This window comes from Agelaius phoeniceus, chromosome 1 (genome assembly GCF_051311805.1).
Source record: "Agelaius phoeniceus isolate bAgePho1 chromosome 1, bAgePho1.hap1, whole genome shotgun sequence".
Taxonomy (NCBI): Eukaryota; Metazoa; Chordata; class Aves; order Passeriformes; family Icteridae; genus Agelaius; species Agelaius phoeniceus.
In genome coordinates this window covers 118160605-118188077 of record NC_135265.1, presented here as the reverse complement: position 1 = coordinate 118188077, position 27473 = coordinate 118160605, and the positions used below count along the sequence as shown (strand labels likewise).

At 38.6% G+C, this 27473-nt stretch overlaps 1 long non-coding RNA gene across 1 annotated transcript in view; it reads right to left on the bottom strand.

Moving 5' to 3' along the window:
* LOC143695215 (uncharacterized) overlaps nucleotides 1-27473 on the bottom strand; it is an 88393-nt gene that overhangs the window by 27272 nt on the left and 33648 nt on the right. The window contains exons 3-4 of the long non-coding RNA XR_013184273.1: nucleotides 26873-26966; nucleotides 23166-23296 (exon numbers count right to left, since the gene is read on the bottom strand). This is a non-coding gene — a long non-coding RNA (uncharacterized LOC143695215). The remainder of the gene's footprint in view (nucleotides 1-23165; nucleotides 23297-26872; nucleotides 26967-27473) is intronic.

Genomic DNA, 27473 nt, shown 5'->3' with positions numbered 1-27473 from the left:
CAACCCAGACAGAAGAGCACCAGACTGAAGTACACACAGCAACCAGAAAGCTGACAAGCTGTTGCATTTTGTAGCAGATGCAGCTCTAACAGGGTATGTGGCTTCATTCCTAGATATAATGAGTTGCAAACGCATACTGGGAATGCTGTTTTTGTACAAAAAATATCTCCTCGGTTAATATACAATATGTGCACGGATGATTGTGTGCTTCTATTCCCATAAAGCAGTGAGAGATCACAGAGAGGAGCTGTCACACTTTGCTGGGCTGATAGTGATTGTTTTGGCTGTTCATATTGTTGCTATTTCTCTTCTGAACAATACAGTTAAAAAGCTAATGCTCAGAAATCGAATTAAAGGATGTTTCTTCTACCACAAGAAGTACAGTTCCAGGCTGTTTAAAGGGATGTATATTCTGCCTGAAGTTCAAATTGGTAGGATGTACTCACACTTTCTGTGCAGAAGTCTGAAGATTAAGTCCTGTATGCACCAAAATGCAGAGGAGTTGTTGTACAGATGAGATGAGATCAGATCATATATGTCTCTTCTGTGTGCTCGAGAAAGGAAGCTGAAAGCAGAGGGAACAGTGACCACACATACTGGGAGCTCCAGAATGGATTAAATGTCATCAAGAGGGTGTATAGAGAGTAAAATTCTTCCTTCGAGACAACACAAAGGCAAGAATGGGTGATCAGGTACCAAAGAGGTAAAGAGATAAATTCACTAACTAAACATGAACTTGATATCAGGGCAAATAAGCAGCACACTCAGGCAGATACCCAAGCACGTATGTAATTCTGTCAGCTTCATTTTACATCACTAAGATATATGAATGACAAGCTTCACAAGCATTAAAGACAAGATGTTCAAAGTAAAGTAAGTTTCTGATCTGGAATAAAATGAAATATGAAGGAAGAATTTCTACCAGAAACAATGCTGGTTGAGAAGGATGTCTGGGACTTTAAGTATGTACACCCTGGATTCAAAATCAGAGGTAACAAAATAGCAAAATAACAAATTAAGGAAAGTTATTCCCTTTTTTCCCTTCAGTTTGAGGGTCCAAGAAGTTCACATGCTAAGCAGCAATGCCCACTACATTACAAGCCTGTCCTCCGCTGCAACTTCCATCTCAATGAATAGGAAAATAATTTGAGGCAGTAGCAGTATAGAGAGACAAGCCTGTGATCATAAACTTGTTTTCAATGTTGCCATTAGTGTTCAAATATTGAATTTTTTATTAGCTTTTGTGAGCTAGTAATGACAGAATTAGGCTTGCAGTGTTTGACATAGGATGTCATTTTTCTGCTGCCACAACAAATTGCAGAATCATGTGCCTGTTGAAGGTGCTGAAAGGATCAAAGTGAGTGCAACTTCCTTGTCAGAAGCAACTCTTAAAATCAGATTCTTAAGGATATTCCTCCTACTGTGCCCTTATTTTAACTGTATTTTGCATTTAATACTGCCAGCTGGCCCATTTTGGAGCTTGCTACTGGACTCTGAATCAGATTAAATGGTCTATCCGGTACAAATAAGAAAGATGGAAGAGGAATAAACTAGGTAAACATTTAAATTCATGGTCTAGTGCTACTGATAGCTCAAAGAATTAAACCAACTGTGTTTTTCTATGAAAAGTTCCTGCTGATTCTGAGAGAGGGAAAGGAATAAAGTGATTGCAGAAGAGATTTTTTTTTTTTTAACTTGGAAAACAGTTATTAAGAAGATGAAAAAAAAAAAAACAAAACCAACGACAAACTAAACCACTGCACTACTGGGAAGTTTGCAAGGCAAAGAGCTCAGAATTATGAAATGCCTTAAACCATGTCTATAGATAACCTACAACCTGCACAGGCACATATCCATTATCAGAGTACATTTGGTTGTATGACTTTCTATGATAAACACAGTGTGTTCATCCTGCAGTACTCCTGCCTTGTGCAATTTGCTGGACAGATCATGTCCTAAGGATGTGTCAAAGTGGAGTGGACAGTTATGAGAAGGACTCCCATCTCTGGCTGGTTTCTGAGATCAGGATTTTCTTCATGAAACGATGAAAATTTCCAGAAGAGAAACTATCTTCCTGATTAAGTCCCTGGACTATCATCTTGATCTCTGATTTTTTTCTCTGTCTAAATCATAGTTTTTCTGTGTGATACTGATCATAGCATTTGTGGAAACTCTTTCTCTGTGATCACTCCTGTTTCATTTTCTGAGTGTCCAGCCTGAAACAGCTGAAGTATTGAACTCATAATTGCAAAAGTTTGATATGAACTGTGTCCTGAACATATAAAAGGCAGCAAAATGCACAGAAAAACTAGGTTCTATTCTTGAAAAGTAGACTCTAAAAATGAACTGATATAGGACAATTTTGGTTTTAGTGTCAATGGCTTTGTTGCCAATTTGTAAACCTGAGACACCATCCTATTACCTGGCTGAAGTTTTGTAGAAGTAAATTCATTAATATCTACAAAGATACAGATATCAGAATCAGATTAAAGACCCAGAAAAAGGAATGTATTTGTGCTCAGTACAGCTTTTGGATATTAAGCATTAAATGACATATGGGACCACTCACAAATGAAGTAATAAAAACTGTTGTGAATCATGTGTCTTTATTGTAGTGTATGAACACAGCTGGCAAATACAAGACTGTAGGATACTTTAACTGGTTATTTCCTGGCTGTGAAGCTTCACCAATCTTTCCAGGTAAGATCTTTTATTTTCTTCAGAGATATTTGTATACTTGTAAATTTCTGAAATTTCTACATGGACAGTTAAGAGCCAGTGATATCAATCCCCACTGCATGGACAAGGACTTTATCTAGGTCATGTGAATCTAGATAGAGGAAAAAGATCTAAATAATTTGGAAAATTCTAATTTTTTTTTTTTTGCAGTAAACAAAATTCACAGATTACCCAGGTTAAGGGGAAATGTAAAGAATTTTTTTTAAATTCTCAAATGTCAGTGACAGAAAACATGCCCTGGGCATGCACAGTTGTGTGGGAGACCATGATATTCTTTTTTCATGGTGCCCTTATTAGGTCTTTCATATCTGAAGAAATGCTAGTCATAACACAAAGGTTTGAATCATTGTATAGTTCAGACAAAGTATTACAAAGAAGAACTCCAACTAATATTATTCATCTGCTCTGCTCTATTTATTTCTCCCTGAAGTCAAGTCAGAGTTTATTTTCAAAGCCTTTGATAGACTACAACAAAATTTATTCATAAAACAAGTCTCATTTTGGCTGCCCTTGGCCACTTTTGAATTTTCTTGTGAGAAATGACACGTTCATATGCATGGGAGCAGAGGCTCAGCAGATGTCTCAGCAGATACACATCTGAAGTTCACGTCCCTTCAGAAGGCAGGCAAAATGCTCTATGTTTTGTGAACTACCTAAACTTTGTGTATCTGCATGTCTGCTGCATCGTTATCGTTTTTGTTAAAAGCAAATATCTTTGAAAGTCTGTAGCTGAAGTGTGCCATGAGATAAAATGTGGACTTTGGGAATGGCAGGAAAACTACTCAGCAACAAGCTGAATATCAGAGTGATGAGCACTGTTTCACTACATCAGGATGGAAAAAATCAGGCAAAAATGAGACAGGCTACCTCACCCCACCTGAGAGCATTCAGAACCAATCTGCTTATGTTTGGCCCTCAGGTAACATCACAGTAGCTAGGGAAAGGCTTCTGAGCTATGATATGAATAAATAAACTGTGGACAAGATCCATTTTTCTCCAACTGAAAAATAACTCTCATCAAAAGTGCAACAAATTTCTGTTTCAGAATTTCTTATGGTCTTTGCCATTAGACTAAAACCCCTATTTGATTTATAGAAAATAAATAAATAAACCTACATTCTTGATATGACTGTTATTTTTCTCTTTTTTCTTTTTTTGGACTCACTTATATATCTATATCCGATTATTTTCTTTACAGAGCTTTTCACTTGATGTTCTGTTTTCTCTGCTGAAGTTCAGGCATATGCAATACCTGTTTCATTAGTGTCACTTGGCTTTTCATTAGACAAAGAAAATGAGCCTCTAAAGCATTCAAGGAAGAGACCAATAAAGATATATTACTGTCACTTCACTCAATAAGAGCAGATGGGTCATAATAGTCAGGCTGATACTAGTACATTTGTAGAGTTATTCTTTCTTATCAGGCAGTTAATGAAATGAATTTCTATCATAGCATCTTTAAAATATAATACACTCACAACTGTCTTTAAAGACCTATTTTGAGCCAAATATGTTATCTATCAAAATATTCATTAAAATTAGGTGCAGGCCTACAGGAAGAGACAGATTAAATCATTGAGGCATCTGGGCCTCTTATTCCTCTAATGTGACCTCATTATATCCTAATTTGTTATTGCAGAAATTTAATTTTCTGATGCCATGGAATTATTGAGGGTCTTCCCATTTCCAGCATTTTCACTCTACCTAATTGTGAACTTCAAGATCATTTGATATTTGATACTGTTTGTCTCCAAGATTGGATAGGAAACCGATAGCCTGTAAATGAGGAAGCACTTAATGAGGAAAACGTGATGATATCTATTGACTATATTCTAAAATAGGATAAAGAAATAACAGTTTCACTTGAGATGCCCTCAACTTCTCCCTGACACATTTATTAACTCTGTTCAGAGCAGATTCTTAGTTGCCTCAATATCAAGGAAAGAGGCAGCTTCAAGAGAACAACCAAGGCCACGAGCCTACAGGCCCTACAGCTGAGCAGTGACTAACCCCATGGGTATGAAGGAGAAATTACCTGACCTGAAAGCCTGGAAGCTGGACTTTGACTATCACAGGATCAACATGACAAGCACTTCAGCTAAAAAATGCACCCATGTGACTTCTTCATGCACTTTCAGGGTTCTTCGTTGGGACAGTCTTCCCTGATGCTGAAATACACTGGAACAGCAAATTTCTTTCCTGACACTCTAGTAATCCTCCCCAGATGAGGCATGACATTGGAAGACTTCAAATTTTTCAGAAATTCATGACAAAGTTCTATCACCTACCAGTTCTTTATGGCAGAAAATCTCATGTAAACAATAGGACGACTTTGCCCTACAGAGAAGTTTCAGTAAGTTTTGGATACTGCACAGCTGTTGCATGCAGGACAAAAAACCAAAACAGCTGTTAATGCCCACAATTCTGTATTCAAAGTCACAGAATGGGGTAGAAAAATGAGAAGGACATACCCTCCAGTGTTCCTATAATTTCCTGCACCAATCACAAAATGCCCTTTCAGGGCTTAATGATCAAAATTGGTGCTTGATCACTCTGGGACAGCTTCTCCTGGTGCTCTGAAGTTTGAAAAATCTTTGTGCAAGTCCAAGTCAAAGAAGAATTCCCCTTTCAAGTTTAAAACCAAAATAGCCTTTATTAAGCAATTAAAAAAATTTTAAAAATCAGGTATAAGCAACTGAATTGAGTTCTCTACAAGTATAGCAATGAGAAGAATGCATTCAAATTGTATGCAGCTTTGTCATGTACTAATTTACACATATACCTGTGAAGGCTAAAATTAAAAATCTTAGTTCTAAATCAACAGAGAGTGGGTTAACATCAATATTCATGTGCAAAATTTGGCCAAGGTATTTAGCTTCATTTTCTATGGTACATCAACTTTTAATTTTTAGTGAGTGAATGAAAATACTTTTGCAAGGATGTTTCAAATTACAAAAGAATTCACAATACAGAGGTTATTACTTAACCTCAACACACCTCAAGAGGAATAATCATCAGCAATGCTCAGATTTTTTAAATGAAAACAAAAAAATCTTTCGTTTTTCAGTCTGCAAGTGGATACAAGAATTCTAGATGTTAAAAAAAAAATAACCAAAACCAAAGGACATCTCCCTGAGGTAGCTTCTGAAGTGTGTTAAGTAAAACCACTTTTCTTAATTATCTCATCGCTCAATAATCTAATACTTATTAATTTCAGTAAAACCATAAATATAACTTAAAAAACAAACTCCATTTTAATCAGTGAAAATGGCCATTTGTTGCAAAGGTTTTTTGAGTAATAACTTTGCATTCTTATTAGTAATGTGGAGCGATAGGAAAATCAAAACTATATTAATTATACCATATCCTCATTATATTTTAATAGACTCAGAAACCAAACATTTTGTGCCTTGCAGACTGAGGTCTAATCCTTACATGAGGCTTTGCAGCAGCAGCCAATGTGGCACTTAGCTCTAATGCTCCTACTTTAGAGTATTGACTTGATGCCCCTGGGACCCATAAGCTCAAATCCAGCAGGGAATGCAGATATGCTGCACCGAGTCCTCAGAACAGTGTCTTGGGGTTTTTCACTTCTCACAGGGGGCCAAATAATGTCAATGGATGCAGTTTGTATTTTCAGACATCAGTATCTGAATGCAATATGTGTGTCACATGTCTATTCCAGGCAAGGCTAGAGAATTCTCATGCTCTGATGGGAGAGGAGTCTGAGAAGATGCAGCCCCTCAAGGTCAGCAATATGCAGCTCTTTAAACACAGGCATGCACAACCCTCACACCAAGCTGTGAGCTGAAGCAAGATATCATCCTCAGAGCAGAGGAACAGGAATGCTGCTTCTTGCACTGCACACAAGGTATTTGCCCCACTGGAAAGCCTGGTTGCTTTGGCAGCTGGTGGGATCTGGTGTTTGGGTTGTTTTCTGGGTATAAGGTGAGAGGAAAATGACTGATCAATTGCATCTCCATGACAGCAGCCTTTGTAGAGCAACTGCTTAAGCCAGATGCCAGACTTGTGACATTATTTGGTCGTCGATGGTTTCTGTAACTTAACTTAGTTTGCTGCTTTTTGATCAATTTGTTTTGTGGTCCAAGTTGTTTATTTTGAAGACTGCTAAAGATGACTGAAGATGCCAGACAGATGAACTCCATTATTGTCCATATGATTCTTACCTATGCTGCTTTACACTGCCAAGGATTTCTGCATGTATCCCAGACCCAGGAAGCTCCATGGAGAGAGACATTCCTCAAAAACAAATTTTAAGGGAAAACACTTTGACTAATATGGAGTAACAGAGAGAACCACTCCCATCTAGTTTGCCACACAAGACTCACACAAGAGAGTGGGTGCCCATTGTGTCACTGGCTCTCCCTGCCATATCTTTTCCATGTGTGTGGATGGCTCCATATGCCTGGAGCCCCATGACCTTGTGAGATCTTAAAGGAAAGAGAGGTCAAGGATATGACCCAGTCCTTTCTCTAAGCCCAGGAGACTTCAGAAAAGGCAGTGTCATTGCTGGAGGCTCTGTGAATTGCTCTGTGGGGCACGAGACCCATTGGAAACTCCCTCCTACCATGACCTAGGGTGGCCTCACTTACAGGTGAGACCTAACAATCCATGCTCAGGGAGAGGCTTCAGCTCTCTCCCTTACGAAGACCTACCCCAGTAGCAAATCAGGGAGTGATGCCCCTGCAAAGAGAGCTAATTCCTCCCTCCCACAAAAGAAATGGCAGATCCTCATGCCTGGTGACTGCTCTTCATCTGTTTTTAGCTTTTCTAAGTTCATTTTCTTGACTGCACCATCCTCATAAGTGTTTGCAGCTCAAGCTGTGTCATCTGAATATGTCATTAGTCACTGAATAGCCGAGTGAGGAACAGTCAGCTGGGGAGGATTCAGAACTGTATAGTACTGATCTCTGCCCTCTGAGGATTATAAGCATTTTTCTAAGTGCCTCTAATTTTAATCTCCCAAGCTGTGGCTTGTACAAAAATATATTCAATGGCCTACTCTCTATTATAATATCTTTATATTAAGGATTTTCTCTTTCACCTCAGGAAGTCAGCTTTGTAGCAGACCATCTCATTTAAAATCTAGTGTAACAAGAGTGGCATTTTTCTGTGTAAAATTGGAAGTACCACAGGTGATAGATTCAGCTTTTGCTTCTGTCTGGTTACAAGTGTTGGAGATGGAAAAAATAATTTTGAAACACATTGTGGAAAGTTCAGATCTTTTCAGTTAGTGAAAGTAAGTAATTTACTTCTGTCTGTAAGTAATAATTATCTGTGTAGAAACCATAGTGATAGAGAAAGACAGCCCAGCGGGGTAAAAGGGGAAAAAGAAATCTTTGGATTTTCTGAAAGCATTCAAAAGGATCAGTAAGCAATTTGTCTATACCTCCTTCTTGGCACCGTGAACACAGGATAAGAACACAATAGGGAAATAAATAAAAAATTCAATAAAATAAAGCAGACACCCAGCAAGTAGAGCATAGATGATTCTCTTGTGATTCAGGTAAGGCCAGCAGTTAAAAACAGGATCCAGCTGCAGGGAACAGGAAATGGGTATGCAGACAGAAGCAATGTTGGGTTTAATACTGATCTCAGGAAAATCAGACTGTGTTGGGCTGGTGTTGGGGCTTTGTAATGATCAGACTTTGTGACAATATGAAAACATCAGGGTAGATGTGAACGAGTCAGAGCAAAGGTTTAGAAGAATGGCTGAACTTTTGTCCTTATTTGTTCATTTCCACACTTCCCACACAGCACACCACAAAGTGAAGGAACCTTTTCATGGGCTTCCCTGTGGTTGCTGACCTACAGTTCTAGGTTGAGGAAGTTCAATGGCTCCTGGTGACCATGAGGACTATTCTCATGTCCTGCGATAGGTCACCACTGTGCAATTCCAACAAGGTCCATGGACGGCTTTTGGGGAGCTTATTTTTAGTAGAGGGCAATCACATCCTTATATTTTTTTCCCTCTTTTTCACCCTCTGCACTGGTTTGTTTATTCAGCAACATACTCCTTTCAGACAGACAGGAACTGCCATTTCAGAGGCTGGGAAGACAGCAGAGGCACCAGCCACGAGCAGCAGCTCATGGGAAGACCTTCCGAAACAGAGCAAGTAACAACACTTCCCAACTATATACTGACTATCTGATACTTTTCCCAGTGCTTTCTCACAATTTTTTGTTGTTGTTGTTGTTGTGTCATGAGCATTTTTTCTTCAGTAGACACTCATTTTTTTAATAAGTCATTAAGCTGCATTTACCCATCCTTAGACTTAGAGCTTTCTGTCCAGTGCCTTAACCAAAACATCCTTCACACTGCCAGAGCTTCCTGCACGAATTGTTTCTGATCAGCAGTACAGCTTCATCTGCAGTCAGTGCCCTGAGCACTGTGCCTCCCCTATCAGCCGTTTCAGGCAGGAGTGAAAACACACCCTATCCGCCTATGATATCCTCTTTATTTCCTTGTTGCAGCCCTTTTCATTTCTCCCTGGCTGTTCTCTGACAGCTGCAGCCCAGGCTCCAATCTGCTGCAGGTGGCTCTTTTTGCCCTTCAGGCTTTCTTCACCATTGTGATGCATTAATGAAGTAGAGCTCCCTGTCAGACTTCATCAGCAGTCTTGTGAAGGCAGAATGAAATCACTTCTATTGACCCACTGGCATATTTATAGGCTCCTTCTTTTTTGCTGAGTATGGCAGTTATCACCTTTCCATCCCCATGTTGTGTTTATTCAGCAGAAAGCTAAATCACATCTGTGCACAAGTGGAACATTAATCAGTAAACGAAAGCCACTCATAAAGGCTGCTGAACCTATCTAATTACCAGAGCTGGGACAGCTCACAACACCTTCCCCTCAGAGGGGTTTGCAACCCCATCAATCCACAGGCCTCAAACACAGCCCAGCCAGCTCAGGCACTTTTTCTGCTCTCCTCTTGCTAGACAGTCCCCAGAAAGCTGCATTTTAAAGTTTTCCTAGGCTTGTTCCTGATACTTCTCTTGTCTCCTACAGAAACAACTAACCCACTTCAGGGCAATGTTTTTTGGTTTTATTGTTGTATTTGGAGGTTTTTACTTTATCTCTGCTTTCCCCTCTTCTATTACCACAATTGCTAATTACCAAAATCAAACACCCTCCATGTTATTGGCGTTGGAGTTTGTCATTTAGGTTCATACTATATTACAAGATGAAGCATAATACTACACCGATATAGTAATATTTTCAGTAATTGTGCATAAACAGCCAGAGCAACTGTTAAACTTTGCATGAAAATAAGTTATATGTTGTATGACTGTAAGATGGAAAAAAAAGGTGCTGTCAGACAAAGTTTGTATCATTTTTGATGAAACTCTGAATTTGGCTGCCTAAGATTTCTCTATGGATAGATATATGTTAGTGTCTAAAAATCTTCTGACACAGTCTTGCTTAATTCTGATGAAATTAGAGGCTCTCTAGTTTTAGGTGAACATTTTGTTTTCTGTTTTTTTTTATGGGCACTATCTAGAACAGATTAAATGTGTTAAAAAGTGATAAATCTACAAATCTTTAAAAATGGAAGCATCATCTTCTGGTGATATTCCAGTCAGTAACCTTTTCTTTGTCCAGTGCTATATTCAACACTCAAGAGGAAAATCTTGGAGGTAGATTTTGCCAATCATATAAAAATCCATGGAGTAGTTAAAAAGAACAGATAAGTTTCAAAGAGAAAACTGGCTTATTTTAGCAATGTGCATTTTAACAAAAGTAAATCTAAGAATCAGATTGATTGATGGTATTTATAAGAAAGAAAAGCAGTTAAGGAAAGGACTTTGGGGCCAGGACAACCAACACAGTGCTTCACTGCAAGAGAGGATATGGCCCTTGACTGAGGGAGCAAGGGTACATCAGTTAGAAAGTGAGAGTGGTTTATACCACAGCAACATAATTAGCAAAATCCTCTAACTGGTAATGGCTTCTAAGTTTATCATCTGTGAGAATGTAAAAGGAGAGCTCCAAGAACTGTTTCATAGAAAACCTTGATCACTGTGAGAAACTGAAGTACTCTTTTTAGTGTGTGTTACTCAGAAGAAACATGATCATGTAGTTACTCAAAGAGGACAAAGGTTTCAGATCTAGTAAATTTATTTATCTAAGGAGATGAAAATACAGCAAGAGATTGAGCTTGGTCACTTCTGCGGAATCAATGCAGTATTTCAATGACATCTAAGATAATTTTAAAATAAAGAAAAACTAGAATTGAGAAAAGCTACCTGGATTTTTATTGTTTTTTTGTCACTTATTTAAACCAAGATAGCAAGTCCTCCAAAAATAGATACCACATTTCAGCTAAAGAACTTGATAGAGAAATCATTTTGTATAATTTTAGGTTAGATGATTTTATATCCAAGTAGGTAATAACTCAGATCCTTTGGGGGTGGCTGAACAGTGATCTGTCTTCATGTTCAGTAATGGGCCTCACTTGAACTCTTGGAAATTTTACCAATGGCAAAATGGATAATTAAAATTTTAGGGGCTTACCTATGTTATTAAATGAAATTATTAGGCCTGGGAGGACACAGCTGAGAAATTCATATTCGCATCATTAGAATACAGGTCAGTAGGGATCAGGTGCAAGAATCATGTAAATTGTACACAGCCAGAAATTCAAGAAACTCAAATGTAGGATACTGAAATAATTACTTAATGGATATGCAGTCTTCTTTAATTTACCCGACAGCAATTTTAAGGAAACACGTGGTTCTAATTGCAGAGCTAGAAACGCAGAAAAATTCTGATCAACATCTTTATTATCTCTGTATTGAGATGAACTTTGTCTTTTTTCATCTGAAGGAATGCATGAGCTCTAGTTCTCATGAACTCTTTCTGATTAGCATGTTGCTTTTTTCATATATTCATAGTTTGTTGCTTTTTCAGGAAAGCATCACTGAACTATAGCCAGAAAATAGCAGATGATCATGCACCATCTAAACCTCTTTTACAAATACCCATTGCTAGGGATTTAATATTGATAGATTCATATAAGAGTTTCTCACCAAAAATGTTTATTTAACAGGTTTTACTTTGTTTATCCACAGGACAAAAGAGTGGTCTAGCCCTTGAATTACACTAGTTCAAGTGATTTTTCAAACTTCAGTTCTGTAAAAAGCTTTAGATATTTCCTTATAAATGTAAGATAGAAATCCAAGATAAGCCTTTATTTATGCCATCTGAAATCTTTCAAATTCAATAGCCTACTAAGTATGAATTAACAAGATTTATTATTTTATTGTGAGGACTAAGATTATTCCAAGAAAAGCCATATGAAACTAGGAGATCTTCCTCTGGGATCTGAGTACTTAAAAGAAGCTCATTGTGTATGAGGAATTCATTACGCTGTGTTGAAACAAAATGAAAAAATCAAACAATACATATATTTTTCTATTGGGAAAAAAACAACAGCGGTTTGCAAGTCGCCTGTGATCTCAACATCCATGTCGTCTACATATAAGATACTTTGACTGCCTGCTCCCACTGGTGAGGGTCTATGAAGCAGAGGAACAGACACAACCTAAGATTGTTTGTGTTCCCTTGTTCCCTTTCCTAGCAGATAATAGAGGGGAGACTGAGTCTGCATGAATGTGTATAGATACAACTATGAAATCAGAAACCCATGGAAACCTCTTTGCCATCATATTACTACACAATACAGTCACCACAAAACCAGCAAAGACCTCTGTTTCATGATAACCTTTCCCAAAGGCAATGTCAATTAATTCAGCCTTCAAACAGTGAGGATGTCAGGGAGGCAGAGAAGGCTCCAACTGAAGACAACTATTTCTAGGAGTCTTCATTTCTCCATAGATCTAAGTATCATAGAACCATAGAATCATTAAAGTTGGGAAAAAACCTCTGAGATGATGAAATCCAATTGTTAATCCAGAATCACCATGTTAACCACTAAACCATACTCCCAGATGCCACATCCACACATTTCTGAACACTTCTACACACAGTGACAGTGATTCCACCACTTCCTTGTGCAGCCTGTTCCAATGCCTGACACCACATTCAGTAAAGAAATTTTTCCTAATACCAAATCCAAACCTCCCCTGCCACAACTTGGGGCCATTTACTCTTGTCCTGCCATTATTACCTGCAAGAAGAGACGGACCCCCACCTGGCTGCAAAATACTCCCAGGATGTTGTAGAGGGGGATAAGGCACCCTGTAAGATTCCTTTTTTTTTTTTGCAGGCTAAACAACCCCAGCCCCCTCAGATGCTCCCCATCACACTTGTCCTCCAGACCCTTCACCAGCTCCATTTCCTTTCTCTGGACATTCTCCAGCTCCTCGATGTCTGTCTGTAGTGAGGGGCCCAAAACTGAAAACAGGATTTGAGGTGCAGGCTCACCTTGCTGAGTGCAGGTCTGAGTAAAGTCCCAAGTATACATACTACAGCTTTGGTATTAGAAGTAATTCTTCCACTGCACACTTTCAGAAGAAGACCACTGAAGAGTTGCTGAGATCAGGCACTATTTCCTGATCTCACAATTCCCAGCTACCAAGGGAAGGGTGAGTGTACATATGTATGTGCCCACATGAGCTCAAGTACTCTTTTACCACTTTCCAACATGCTCTGGGACCAATTAATTCAACAACCCCCTCTTCCCTACATGGTTCAAGAGAACTGGAGACTTGGAGGTTGTTTTCTTTGTCCTCATTTTATTGTTTTGTCTCTACCTTCTGTCTTTGAAAAGTATGTCAGGAAAAAGACCTTTAGTGAGAGATCATAATTCTCAAGATCAGGTGTCTGGATTTTTCCTGTCAACACTCATTTTACCTTCAGCAAGACAAGCATGCTGTTAGCCGTGTCCTACAGAGAGCTTGCATGGCCTCAGCTTGGAAGATCTGGTATTCCTGTTGCCCAATACATCCTGGTTGCTGTTATAGGGTACAGCACTTTATTATAGCTCAGCATCTTTCCTAGACCCTTTCAAAGCCCACAGACTTTAACACTGCTGTTACCAATGTACATACTTCCTATAGCATCAGCTCTTCAAAGGGCAGGTTTTCCTCAATGCCATATTGACTGATCTACAGCTGTCTTACAAAGTCAGACTGTTGCTGAGGCAGTGAGGGTTAGTGCCATATGAGGTATTTTGACTACAGGGGAAAAAGGATAGGGGTAAAAGGGATTGGAAGAAGAAGAAGAAGAGAGAATAATAGCAAAATTTGACAAATGCTTTTCTCAGCATTATGTCAAACATGTTTACGGAACTGCACAATTAATTAAAAGAAAACCTGCACTAGAGTCTCTAATTATTATTCCACACAGGGTGGAACACTTCTTCATTATCCCTTTTTGAATTGATTGTGTACATCAAACAGTCAAGATATAAATAAAATATGCCTGCATGCATAATACCCTCACATTAAAGCAGAAGGCAATTAACCTATGATTTTTCATTAATTAAATTAAAATAGCCCTCTGAAAATGTCTCAAATCAAAACAAGTTCCTTACAGAGTACTTTTTTCTTGCTATGATGCGTAGACCCTGCTTGCAAAATCATTGGTCCAATGAAATCACAATTTCATCAAAGTCTACCAATTTTCTTCTGTGGCTTCATTGTTCAAAGTGCTAATCCCAAATACAATATTTGTTTTATTTTTTAGTCTTTAAAATATTTACTAATGCTTGTTCACTATTTAACATATTGTTTACATTTTATTTTTGCTAATTATATTGATGTGCTTTGCAGAATTACTGTACCAATTAATCTGTTCAGAAATTTGGCAAATAAGACTTAAAGAGAGGGTTGTTTCTCTCCTCTTAAATTTATATAAATAATAAACTCAGTTAGTGTAAGGTTTTGTGAGTGCTTTATGGTTATCTCCATTTAACTGAGTTTAGTTTATTTTGCCACAGAAAGGTAAGAGTCAGTCTGCTCTTTGCCCCATACACAAACAAATTCCTTTTCAATCATTCTGTTCAGACAGATTGAGTTGCACTAAAGATACCTTCAGGTGTCTATTTGCTTTGTGGATTGTAAGCACACATGACTGAAAAACAAAGGGAAGACGTACTTCAGCCAAGAATACACACTGGATGATAACAAAATGTCTATTGCAAAATTGCCGTTTCCAAGATATGTCTACTTCCATTCCCCAGATATATTGATGCCTTAAGAGGCTACCTAGAACAGAGGCTATAGACAGTGTTAAAGGAATAAAGCAGATATTTATTAAAAAGGCCTTCAAAGGATACACCTTGGGCAGTACAAGAGCCTGGCCATGGCTCCACCCAGGTTAGACGAGAGGTCACACATTTTCACACTTTTATAAGTTTTGGTCTATTTACATATTGGGGTTAATTGTCCAATTATGGCTTCAGGTTATGAAGTCCTATCCTCCCAGACTGGTCTCCTCAATTCACCATTGTTTACAGTTTTTGGGCCCGAAGCTGCAATGGTATCCTTGGTTCTTAAGCTGGAAAAGGATTGTTTTGTCTAACTGTGAAGAAACCTTGCTAACACTTGATATGAAGTTCAGAGTTATGTATTAATGCAGTACAGAACCTGGAAAATATGGAAGCTAAAACTTAAAGGCATCAATAAGGGAAACTACGAAGGTCACAGATCTCAGTGGAAAACTTGACTGAATTTGGTTTTGTGAGAGATTTTTGGTTTTTCCTTGTGAAACCTGAGGATAGAGAATTTTAGATACCACCAGTTATTTATAAATCTTTGATAATAAGAAGCCACAAAATAAACTACCTCTTTGTTGCCTTGTAAAACTAAATCTTCACACTCTAGAAGTGTTGAATTATGCGTCAGTCTTATGAGAGAGAAAAGAGGTTTTCAAGTACAGAATATATGAACAGTGAAGCTTCAGAACCAGTGTGTTTCCTTTAAATCAGAAGTCACTTAGGGCTTCTCAAGGACTCTGTAAATTTTGAATTTACAAGATTTTGGCTGTTTAATAGACATAAAAATGACTTGCTACATTAGCAACATTAAAAAACAGCCTTTGGAATGACAATTTCTTCAGTACAGATTGTACATGCCAAGGTAACAGAAGCAGGAAAATGTCATGTTCCCTTTCTTATGTGTTGTTGAGAGCCTGGAGTCTATGGATGAGAAAAGAGACCAGGGAGCATCTACTGCAGGGAGGACACATTCCACATTCCAGCAAAATCCAGCACATTTGTATTCACACCACACGTGTGGAAAGTTGTATACCGAGTCACAAAAACATGAGGACAGATATTTTGGTTCTTCTGCATTTTCAGATATCACAAAGTGGACTGTTTTGCCTGAGGGAAGGGAATCATCTTGGTTTTTTGTTCCTTTGTCCAGAAAATGGGGACTATATTGACCTCATCCAAATGCTGTGAGAATGCATGTATTAGATTCAAATGCTGAAACAATGAGTTAGTAAAGCCAGCAGGGCAGGTCCTTCTGCTGAGTCATGAGTCCCCAGGTCAGACTTGATAACAGACTCTTCTCAGTCTTTCACAGACCATGCAGGCCTCAAGATTTTCACTTTCTACTAGGCAGAGTCACAAATAGCCTCAGAGCCTTCAGCACTGTTTTCTCTTCCTCTACTTCTTAGCTTTTGGAAGGTAACACCCAGCCAGTGCTTCCTTTACTGGTCTAATTCCATTCATACTTTGATAGCTCGACCACTCATGCACTCCTCTGTGTTTTTGTGCTCAGCACTTGTAGTGTGTCTCTGGAAGGAATTACGATTAAATGACCAAGGTCCCCTAATCCTGATTGAAGTAGACAAATAAAAGGATGAAACACATCAGGCCTATCTTTCCTGACAACAGTACAGAAATTCTTTGCACTTTATGTGTTTCAGATTTGAGATTTCATAATTTAATGAGAAATAACATTCAGAAATTTCACAGGAAGAACTGAAATTTCAGCTACCAATTTTCTTCTAAGATGCTCCAAATGATTAGCGACCAAATTTGACTCAAAATAACCCTGCTTCATGTCTATTTAGCTTTGAAGATAACTGCTTTTATTTCAGACCTGTAAAAGGGTTTATGGGCATAAAATCCTGTTTGTTTTTTCCAACTATATGACTTGTTCTAATAATAGATCTTACTTCTTCCACAAATTGTAAATAAATAATCATCATAGTGATGGAGAAATTAGGGAAATTAGGGAAATTCCCAAAATTAGGGAATCCTTATTAAAAGGATTAAGAGTACAATTGACATATGGTTTTCTATTTAAACCAAATTCATTCTGTAAGCAAAAAAATAAATACAAACTCTCACCAGGTTACAGTAGAGACCCAGCTGGAAAATTAATTATACTACCCTCATGTCTGAAAAACCTAGCCTATTCCTAAGCTTGAATTCTTGCACCATTTTTTAAACTAGCTGTAAAAAAAAAAAAAACTTAGTGGTTTAAGAAGCATAAGGTGTTAGAAGTTGGCCAGAAAACCCTATAATGCACTGCCTTCTTTTCGTAGCAGGTATTTTGTCTCCTCCTACAAAAGTTCTTCAAGACATTCATTCATCTTTCTCATGGAATACAGCTTTCAGCTCCTGAATTGTCTTTCTAATCTCATTCCTAACAAGTAAATTGAGTTATTTCCTTCATCCTAATGTTATCTGTTTGTGTTCTTCAGCAATATGAGCCCGCAGTGCCAGAGAGGAGCTATAGATCTGTTGCAGGCCTTTGGCTGATGCTTTCATGCTTGGTAACTGGCCATTCCTACAGAACATTTTAAATGGTTGCATACCTCTATTCCTCAGTCAAAATGCACATAGTATTCAGAGGAGATTACAATACAGATGCCACACTTTGGGGGGGAAAGAAAAAAGAGGAGATCACAGTGTATTTTTTTTTTCTTCAGCCAGATAGAGTCAACTTACAGCCTCAGCTTCATCTCTGTACCTATGCTATAAATATGATTAGGCCTGGAAAATATCCCCTGTGAATCCAGGGCTGAGCTTATTGAACTTCTGAGGGATTTGACAAGAAAATGGTTTTTGTGTCTATAAATTCTAGGAATTATTTTTTAACCTAGACAGGAAAGATTCAAGTGAGGACAGAATGGAAAGGCATATGCTGCCATTACAGATCATCCTTAGGGAAAAAAAAGAAATGAAACCAAATCCAACAGCAACTTTTAAGCAGGACATGGAATGGGCTAGCATTTTTCTTTCAGTTACCTGTAATTTGCATTTCACTTCCTGTAACACTTTCTTCCTCCCATCAGTTGTTTTTCTTCTCTTGATCTACTCTTTCCCTTAAAGAAGCCAACTCGAGAAATTCTATTTGATACAAGTTTGTGATATGTAAGTATCTTTTAGGAGTGAAGGAAAGCAGCTGAAGGCCAATGCCTCAGACACCACAGGTGTAAATGAAAGAGTGCGTCATTCTTGTTCAAAAATAAATGGAGACTATTGGCTTTATTCCAAGCATGTGAAGACATTTGTGCTTTTCATGAAATAGTAGGGAAAAAACCCTATAAATTACCCCAAAATATAGGCAATTTTCCCACTCTTCTCCTCATTGCTCCAAGAATAAAGACCTTGTAAAAAGATATATATTAAAAAATGCATTGAGATCCAAATGCACACAGGGTAATTCTTTCTGGCTTCAAAATGTTCCCTCACCAGTGCCCCAGAGGGCTTGCATAAACACAGAAAGTAGAATTGGCAACAGCTGTGGTGTCATAGGCTATCACATGGATTCCAATGATTATCACCTAAAAAAGACCAAAAAAAACCAACAAAAATTCTTATCAAATTCAGAAGGGAAAAGGTGGGGAGACTGCCTGACATTTTGCCTTAACAGAGCCAAGACAGCAGCTTTGCCCAGAGAAACTCCAGTGCATTGAGCAGCTGGGCTAGGCAGACAAATCACATGCAAGGGCACTACTGGTCTGAGATTTTCTTTTTTATGTCACAGCTTAGGATACTTCAAGATGAACTAAACATTTTTGCAAGCTTATGAGTTGCAGATAGCTAACTGCACTGCATTTCATACATTATTTTATAGGCTGGAAAGAAACAAGGAATATAACATAGACTGAGGACACTGGTTACACAGCATTTCCTAGGGTAGGAGTCTGAAGATGTGCCATAAAACTCCTGCTGTTTTTCCAAGGCCAACAGGAGCCAGGAAAATAGCCACTTTAAACAGCTGCCAGCATTAATCATTTCAGTAAATGTGGTAGGGGAAAGCAACAACATAAGCACCAGCACCTAAATATATTTTTCAGTTGTAAATGTATGTAAAAATTAAATGAAATTATCTGCTGGATTATCACAAAGGCACATCCAAGAGCTCCCCAGATCAAAAACTGACTACAGCATCTGAGAAAGCCATGCATAATTTCAGCTCAATGACAAATTGCTGCCAACTGGACAGTTATTCATGTAAAATTTCCATTTAGAAGCACTGGACTGGATTTACTATTAAAAACAAATAATGGATCACTGGCATTTCTTCATGATACCCTTATGTCATAAGAAGGCGGAGAAAAAGCTGACAGATATGAAACTGTTCTACTATGAATAGCCTGAACACAAGCTCTTGTCATCCTGCTACTTGTCAAGAGAGGAGAAAAGAAGTAAACACTAATTTAAGTTAGTCTAAACTGCCTAAATAAAGAAGTAAATAGATATGATTCCAACAAACTGTGCATTTATTAGCTCTGTCATCTGAAATCAATGCTTTATCTGCCTCTACAGTTTGAGAAAAGCAGAAGTATAGGATTTCAAATTACAAATTCAACTCGTGTAATGAAACAGATATATTGTGTCTTTCTCACAAAGAGGGATTGTGATGGAATTCAAAGCTGTTAAATGAGCTCAATTCTCGTCTTGTGCTCTAAGGATACACCTCTAGTCTTTGTTCAGAGCAGGTCTCTTGGAAGATTTGAGTGCTGACTTCCACAGGCTAGTTTCTAGCCCGTGTTAGAGTGCAGTCAGGTTGTGTCCTACGCATTTACACTGAAATGGAGGCGGGTCCAAGCACCAGATATATATCAGTTATTGCTTTATGCAGCAGTACACCAGTGTTATCAGTTGAGAGTACGTAAATGAAGAGTAAGAGGCACAGTGAGGTGCTGACAGTGGTGGAGTATCTCACTGTGAAGAGCTCTGTGGCTTATCCTAAAGAAACAACTTTCCTGCAAATAATATGGGAACTAAACTATCCTGGTCTCAGAAGCCACAGAATCACAATGCTGAGCTGGAAGGAACCCTCAAGGATCATTGAGTCCAACTCCTGGCTCTGCAGCATCATTCCCAAGAGTCACACCATGTGCCCAAGAGTATTGTCCAAAACATCTTGAACTGAGTCAGGCTGCTGCTGTGACTTCCCTGGGAAGTGTGGTCAGCTTAAGCAGAATGGATACCTGCTAAATGGCACAGAGCTGAACCTGTACTCCAGGGAGAAAGGAAATTATTCATCTCTTGAACTCCTGCCTTTACTTTAAAATCCAGAACTATAGTGGGCATCTCTAAAATCATTAGGTTACTCTAAGTGTGTTACATAATTTACAGTAAGTAGATTCTCTGGAGGTGAGTAATTTTGCACAGAGCTTCTGCAGAAGAACTGCCACTAGAGTTCTAGGGGAGCAGGCAGCTGATGGCACACAGCCCCCTTTGGTTGCAGCAAGGGACCAAGAAGGGAGGAACAAACTGCTGGAGGGGAAGCGACTGTGAAGCTGGAAAGCAAATAGACTTGAAACTCTCTCTGTTATGACAGATCTGCTGTAGGACATTTCTAATTTTTGTCCCGAGCTAAGCATTGCTGCCTCCATCACCTCTAGAGGTTTCCAGGTATTTGCTGTGCTGGTGCAGGACAGAGCACAACTGTAGCCTAACCATGGTGGGTTTGGGTGGAGGAGAGACTCTTGTTTTTAACCATCATGCTTGGTTTAACATCAGCTGTACCTAAGGGGCAAGATCACAAGCCTCAGTACTGAGGAGCACACAGGCAGATTCAGGCCCCAGGGTATCATGCATGCTCTATGACCCAAGCCTAAAACACATCCATAACTCAGTGGCTGCAAGGGTTATTTCAGTCTATAAGCAAGAAGAGAGGCAGCTTTTATGAAAACACGCTGGGCAGACAACAGCTCTCCCCCACTCCTTAGCTTTTTTGTATTGTTCTTTACTTTGCCTTGCATGTAAACATAATAAATCACAATCTAAGGCTCTGAAAATGCAAATGCCTAAAGGCATTTAGAGCGTACAGTCATTTCTTGTGCCATGGAGGCAGTGTAAGAGGGCTGTGCTCCCTATGGAGCCCTCTGGCACCTATGTGCTGATTCCTATAGACAGTCTGGGGGAGTTTCAGGGCTTCCTCCCCCCGGTCCAGACAGGCACAAACAGTAGCCTTTTGTTCAGGGAATACCTCCTCCACTCTGTTCTCTGACAGAGGAGCACAGAGTCTTCCAAAAAAAGAATTAAATTGTTCCCTCTGCAATGGAAAGGTCCTTGGGCAGGAAGGCTGTCTCAGGCTCCTTGTTATAGCACATTTCAGCTTGGGGTTGTTGTTGGGTGAGAATGAACATGTCAGTCTGTCTCCATTGCCCTGTGAAAATCAGCTTCTCAGCTGACTGTACTTGATATGTTTTCACCACAACAAAGCATTATGTTCCAGAAACAATAGGGTCTCCACTTTGATTCAGGGCTTTTTTATTCTTTAACTGAATGTTCAGAAAACATACTACCTCTCCACAAAGGTGTGTATGCATGAGGGCTCCCCTTGGACCTTGAGGTGCTCTTCCTCAGGTATTCTTTATCTTTGCAGCAGAACTTTAAAAGGACATAGGAGGGCCAAGCTGGCAGCTGCAAGTACCAAAGGGAAAAGATTTTGGAGTAATTACCATGTAAAGGTCTGGAGAAGAGTACATACAGTTTGTGCCCATTTGTGATGGACAAGAAAAGATGTAGCTTGAAGATGTTCTGCAGCAGAGACCTTTACTATATGGTTAAAAGATTGGGCTAGAGGACTCTGTAGGCAGGCTCAGCCCAAAACCAAATGTACAAAATGGAAAACGCCTTGATATTTTCCACAGTGATAGGACTAGGAAGGGATGTACCTGTGTGAGTGTGAGCAGGAGCAATAATTTTGGGAAAACACTTACAAAGCAGGGACAACTGAGACATGGAGATCACACAGATCTGTGATTCACTGACACAGACAGTTGTAATAATGCTTATAGGAGGTAGATACAGAGCAAAATCAAGGCAATCTGAAACCAAATTAGGGAATCCTTATTAAAAGGGTTAAACAAAACTGAGAGAGAAGAGGAAAAAAACACCATGAAAAGACACTTACTATTTTGTAGGGCGATCAGAGTTTGTAAAGAGTGCTCACAAAACTTGAGAACACTGAACAAATATTTCCTGGGATCAGTCAAATGGTTAAGTTTTGATTATTTTTGTGAGGGAAAAGAGCCTGTTTTCTCCATGAGATGTTAACTCACATTACACAAATATAAGCTTGCTGACCAAGGTCTTTTTTTTCCTGATGAAACAGAATTTTCCAGAGAACAAAACACCATTTTCTTACTGGATCTTAATAATGCCTTCAGGATATTTCCCATGCTTATGTAGATTTTTCTACAGCAGCAACAACAAAATACAATGTATAATTTCTGATCTTGTTGTCTTATAAATAATAAGTGCAAATTATATACATATAATTCCATACTACAGCAGTTGTTTAGGGCTTTAGGGAAGGAAAAAATACAAACCCAAACCCAAAAACTAGACAAGAAAATCCGTCAAATATCAATAACTATCACTTCAGATATAAGCCACCTAAGTTTAAAAATTTCTTCATCACCCTGTGAAATTGCCACAAGTTCCAGGTGAAACCAGGAGCTCCTGTTATGGATAATACATTTCACTGCAGCCCAAGTTTGGGCAGAGAAGTAATGACCAGTATGAAATAGCAAATGATAATGAAAAGTTTATTACTTTCACAATGCAAAATATCCCAGTATCTGAAGATACAAATGGTTTAAATGTAAGCAATAAATAAACCAACTTTATCCAGTGTTCAAAGTGCCAGGCTAATGAAATTAAAGGATTGTTCACTAACCTCTCAGAGTCCATTCAAAAATAAGGAGTTTGGCAGAATTAAATCCCTCAATGACATATACACTTAAACATATTTCCTCAGCCCTATTCCATTTAGTTCTTTATGAAAAGGTGTAATATGTAAAAAGCCTAATTGCTCAGACTCAATCAACAATAATTACTATTCTTGGCTATCATTCTTTAAAACTTATTCCTAATCTGGCATGTTTTCTTTATGAAATCCCTTGTGGCCATCTGTTGAAATGAACTGAAATATTTTCTGAGGATGTATATAATGCAGAAGAAACAGTCACAGTGTTAAAATCATAAAAATCCGTAAAAAAGAGAAAGACACAAACCTGTGCATTAGCTGGTATGACATTGGCTCTGATTCAGCCTGGAAAGGGACATTGAGAGGAGACAGGAGAGAATGGTACCAGGAAATAGTAAGGTACACAGCCAGGGTTACAGCTCCTTCATGGCAGAGTTCCTGTATTACAAGAAGTGGAAACCAAAGTGTTGCTGCTTTTTCTTCTAATGCCCACTTTATACCAAGGACAAGCCTCCACCAAAACAGTCTGTAAATTATTCTTTATTTTTTTTATATCTCATTGCTCATTCTTCTCTCTGGAAAAGGAAACAACTCTGGGTTCACCTACTGCATGCATTTTTGAAAATATTTTTGTTTTATGGTATTTAAAGTTATTTTATGACTCATCATGTTGAATGTACAAAACAATTTTTCAGCTACAACTCTCCCTCCCACGTATTTTTGAACAAGCTGACTTACCTTTTAGATGCACTAAGCAAAAAACTTTATGCTTTCTGACAGATCCTCAACAAGACAGCAAATTCAGAATGAAACCAGTGTAAGGCAGTCGTACATTCTCATACTTGAAATTTATGCTCAACTAAGCAACTAACAGTGTTAAATTTCTTCCAAATAGTTGGACATATTTAGCTGCTTCTTTTGTTTGAAAATAATTCACTGAAAGATCCAAAGCTTTGCAGATTTACTTGTCAATAAACATTAATCTGCAAATGGTTCATGGAAGCATCGTGCAGCCAATGGGTGGCTCACAATCTGTTTATTGCTCCTATTGCCTGGTAGCTGTTATCACTGCAACTGCTTCCTCATACAATGACTCCTAAAGAGCTTCAGAAGGCCACCAAACAGTTTAATTCAAATATCCCTGCAAAGCCACATACCATGTTTGTTTCCTGCTAACACCCTTCTGAACACAGATCCACTCAGAAAACATTGATGGAGGCAGGAGAGTTGTTTTTGAAGCATTTGCCTAAGGCAAAAAATTTCAGTGGTGACTAATTATTTTGGGTACTACATCTTCAGCACTTCCCAGACATGCACCTGCAAGAGATCTGTGTATAGAGTGGTGGAAATCCACAATAATTCTGGGTCAGACCCTCTGAGAATGTCTCCAGGTGAACAGCCAAAAATTCAGGTGTTTGACATCCTTAGGCATTCTTGAAAATTGTAGTTTACTGTGGGGTTTTCTTTGTTGTATGTTTTCTTGTTTTGGTTTGGTTTTTTCCCCCTAACAGAACTTGAGTGCTCTTTCCACAGACATCTTTCTCTTGGTTTATAAGATTTCCATAACATACAATTTTGAGATATTACCTTTCAGTTGTAATGAAATTCAGATAACATGTATCTCATTTTTTTTTCCTTGGGGACAGAAAATTTATGGTAAAAAGAAAAAAGAAAAGAGGAGAAAGGGGACTGTGCATATTAAATGACAGGCAAACTCTCAAATTGCCATAGTTATAACATTTTTCAAGGTCATGTGTCAAATACAAATGAAATAATGAACCCTTGCTAGTCTGTGGTATCCTATGTCAGGCAACTTAGGCATCAGCATCAATACAACACCTTTGATGAACTACACTTCTGTGCCCTGCTGCTCTAACCTGGAAGTTTAAAAGGCAACAATTAAGTTTTCTAAAAAGAAGCAGGAAAAACAGGAAAAATGGGGCTAAGAGCTAGTAGTATTCTTAATTGTGGAATAGTTATTTAATACCAAAGCAAAAGAACTAAAAATGTGCAGACTGAAGGTAAAAGGCAAGGAACAGGGGTGTTAATGAAAAGGTTGGATAGGCTGCAGCTATGAGACTCACATCTGACCCATGAGACATTTCAAGAAAACAACAAGGTGGGAGTGTGGGGGGAAACATTAGAGGTGAGGGAGCTGTTATTTACAATCCTATGATAGAGTGTAATGCAAAAAAAATGCATCAATTTTTTTTTTCAAAAGACACAGGACTGCATGAAAAAAACTGCCCAACTTGGATGATTCATTTTATTCTAAACTATGTCACTCTAAATCATCGAGTTCCTTCCAGAAAGGCAAATTATAGTTACCTATACACTGCAAAGGGGATGTACATTATAATCCAATTTAGGACATGTTATATTGTATTATTAGAGAACAATTTTCACTTTGCACAGCTCAAAATGTCTTAATGGGTTTAAAACACATGCTTCTTTTCCTTTTCTCCCCTCTCAGCCCTGCACAAAATGAAGCTATGGTAATATTTCTGTTCCATGTGCCTTCCTGGGAAGTATATGTTACTGAAACTGAAATAGGTGACTCCAGAGTTGTATATGTTACAGCCATATTTTGAAACCAGTCATTTCAGGAAATGATTAAAATTTTCAGCCATTTCACAAAATGGCTGTTTCATTCAGTTATTCTGCGAAATAAGAGAAAGTTTCACACCTTTAATGAAGTTTGGGAAACAAGTAGGGGTGCACCATGTGAAATACCTGATACTTTATGACAAGAATTAACTTAAAAAGACAACACATGAGGTATTTGTAATTTATTTACTTCTAAAGCCATACTGAGGTCTACATTTATTCCTGAAATCTTCCAGTCTCACATGCCAGAACTGAACTTGCCTTCATAACTAACGTGACTGTAACATCAGTATTTTCTCCATTTTGCTTTTCAGTATTTTCCTCCCTGTGAAGACCGTGCTTTACTGAGAGTCCTGCCTGCAAAGCCAGCACTACCCAGGCTCCTTCCTGCTGGCCAGAGCAGCTGACAAGGGCAGAGGGCAGCACGTGGGGCAGGATTGTGCAGGAAGTGGCTGGCAAGGTGCCTTAAAAGTGAAGGACCAGTTAGCTCATGGGTATTGGTGGGTGGAGAGTTTGGTGCATCTGGATGAATCCATTCTGAGACAGCTTGAGCTATAGGAATTGATCTAACCTTTAGATTAGTTTAGCAGTGCTTCCCATTTGATTGCCTAGCACTGTATCAGGCATGGGGAGCAGTGTGTCTGCTGGAGATGTGGGGCTTCAGAAAGAGCACTGAATATAAATTACAGATTCTGCTGACTGTGGAGGTGACTGATGATCCCTGATAGTAGAAAGGCAGAGTTATTCCCACATTTGGGATTGGTACAGAAACAAGCTGCATACAGTGTGAAGTTTATTTCAGATTGATGGGTGGTGCTTTGAGAACTGGGCAAAGTTGGTCCACAGTCCAGTCCCATGAATATTGTCTGACATCCATGCCAAGACCATTTGCTTATCATATCCTTTGAAAGACCCCTGAATTTGTGGATATTTTGCTTTTCCATACACCAAAACAAGTGTAGGCCACAGAAGCTTCATTTCTTGGATGACTTCAGCAGCAATTTCAGTTCTTTCACCACTCTGCAACCCAACCAAGTAGGGTTACCAAGACCCAACCAAGAGTTGCCAAATAGGAGAAAAATACTGAAAAACTGAAAGGCTGTTTCTGGTTCCCTGTGAGGTAAAGACTCAGAGAACACAAAATCTAAGAAGGTGGTCTTGGTGCACCATTACGTCCTTAAAATTGCCTTGAGATGAAGCTTGCAGATCAGTAAAGTCAGCCTGGCCTCTGATGAGTACTCATTGCTCTAATGGTCAGTTTTATAGCAAGGCCATTAGTCAAGGATTTTAGCACCCAAAACAGAAAAATCTCAAGACCTGACCTCAGCAGTCTGTCTTTTGGTGTTTGCATATTCACATGATAAATGCTTTATAACAAGAACAGGTAACAATTCTTACTTATCATACCTCTCTTCAACATTCACACAGTATGTAGGAAATGCTTCTTTAGTCCAGTAGTTTTGATTAGCTGCTTCTTGTCACCAGCCATAGAATTTCACACCTATGAGCAGTGGAGGAAATATAAAAGAACTAACCAGCAATTCCATAACCAAAGAAGAGACAAATTACGATGAGAGCAGAAAGAAAAAATAACAAAGAAAGAAAGGAGAGAGAGAAAAAAAAAACAACGTGCTTTTTCAAACTTTACAAGCAAGTAGTGTTCAAGTCTTGAATTGAGTTTGGGATCCTGGCTTGCCTTTTTGATCTCAGCGATAACTGTACTATGCTTTTCCTTTAGTATCAAGCACTTTGGACACTTCTCATACTTTTTGGAAGGTTCATTTCTGAACCTACCTTCAAAATACAGAGTCATCTCCAGCAGCCAGTGCAGAAAGAAGCAAAGGATCCTTATCCAATAACACCTCTTTTCACAATATGCCTGTTACTGGGTGAAACAGTCAAACAGTCTGGCGGAATTTGCAGCACGTCAGTCACTTTGTAGAGCACACGAAACTTTTAGTCATTTTACCAAATGAGTGACTGAAGGAGTCATTTGAAAAATGACTGA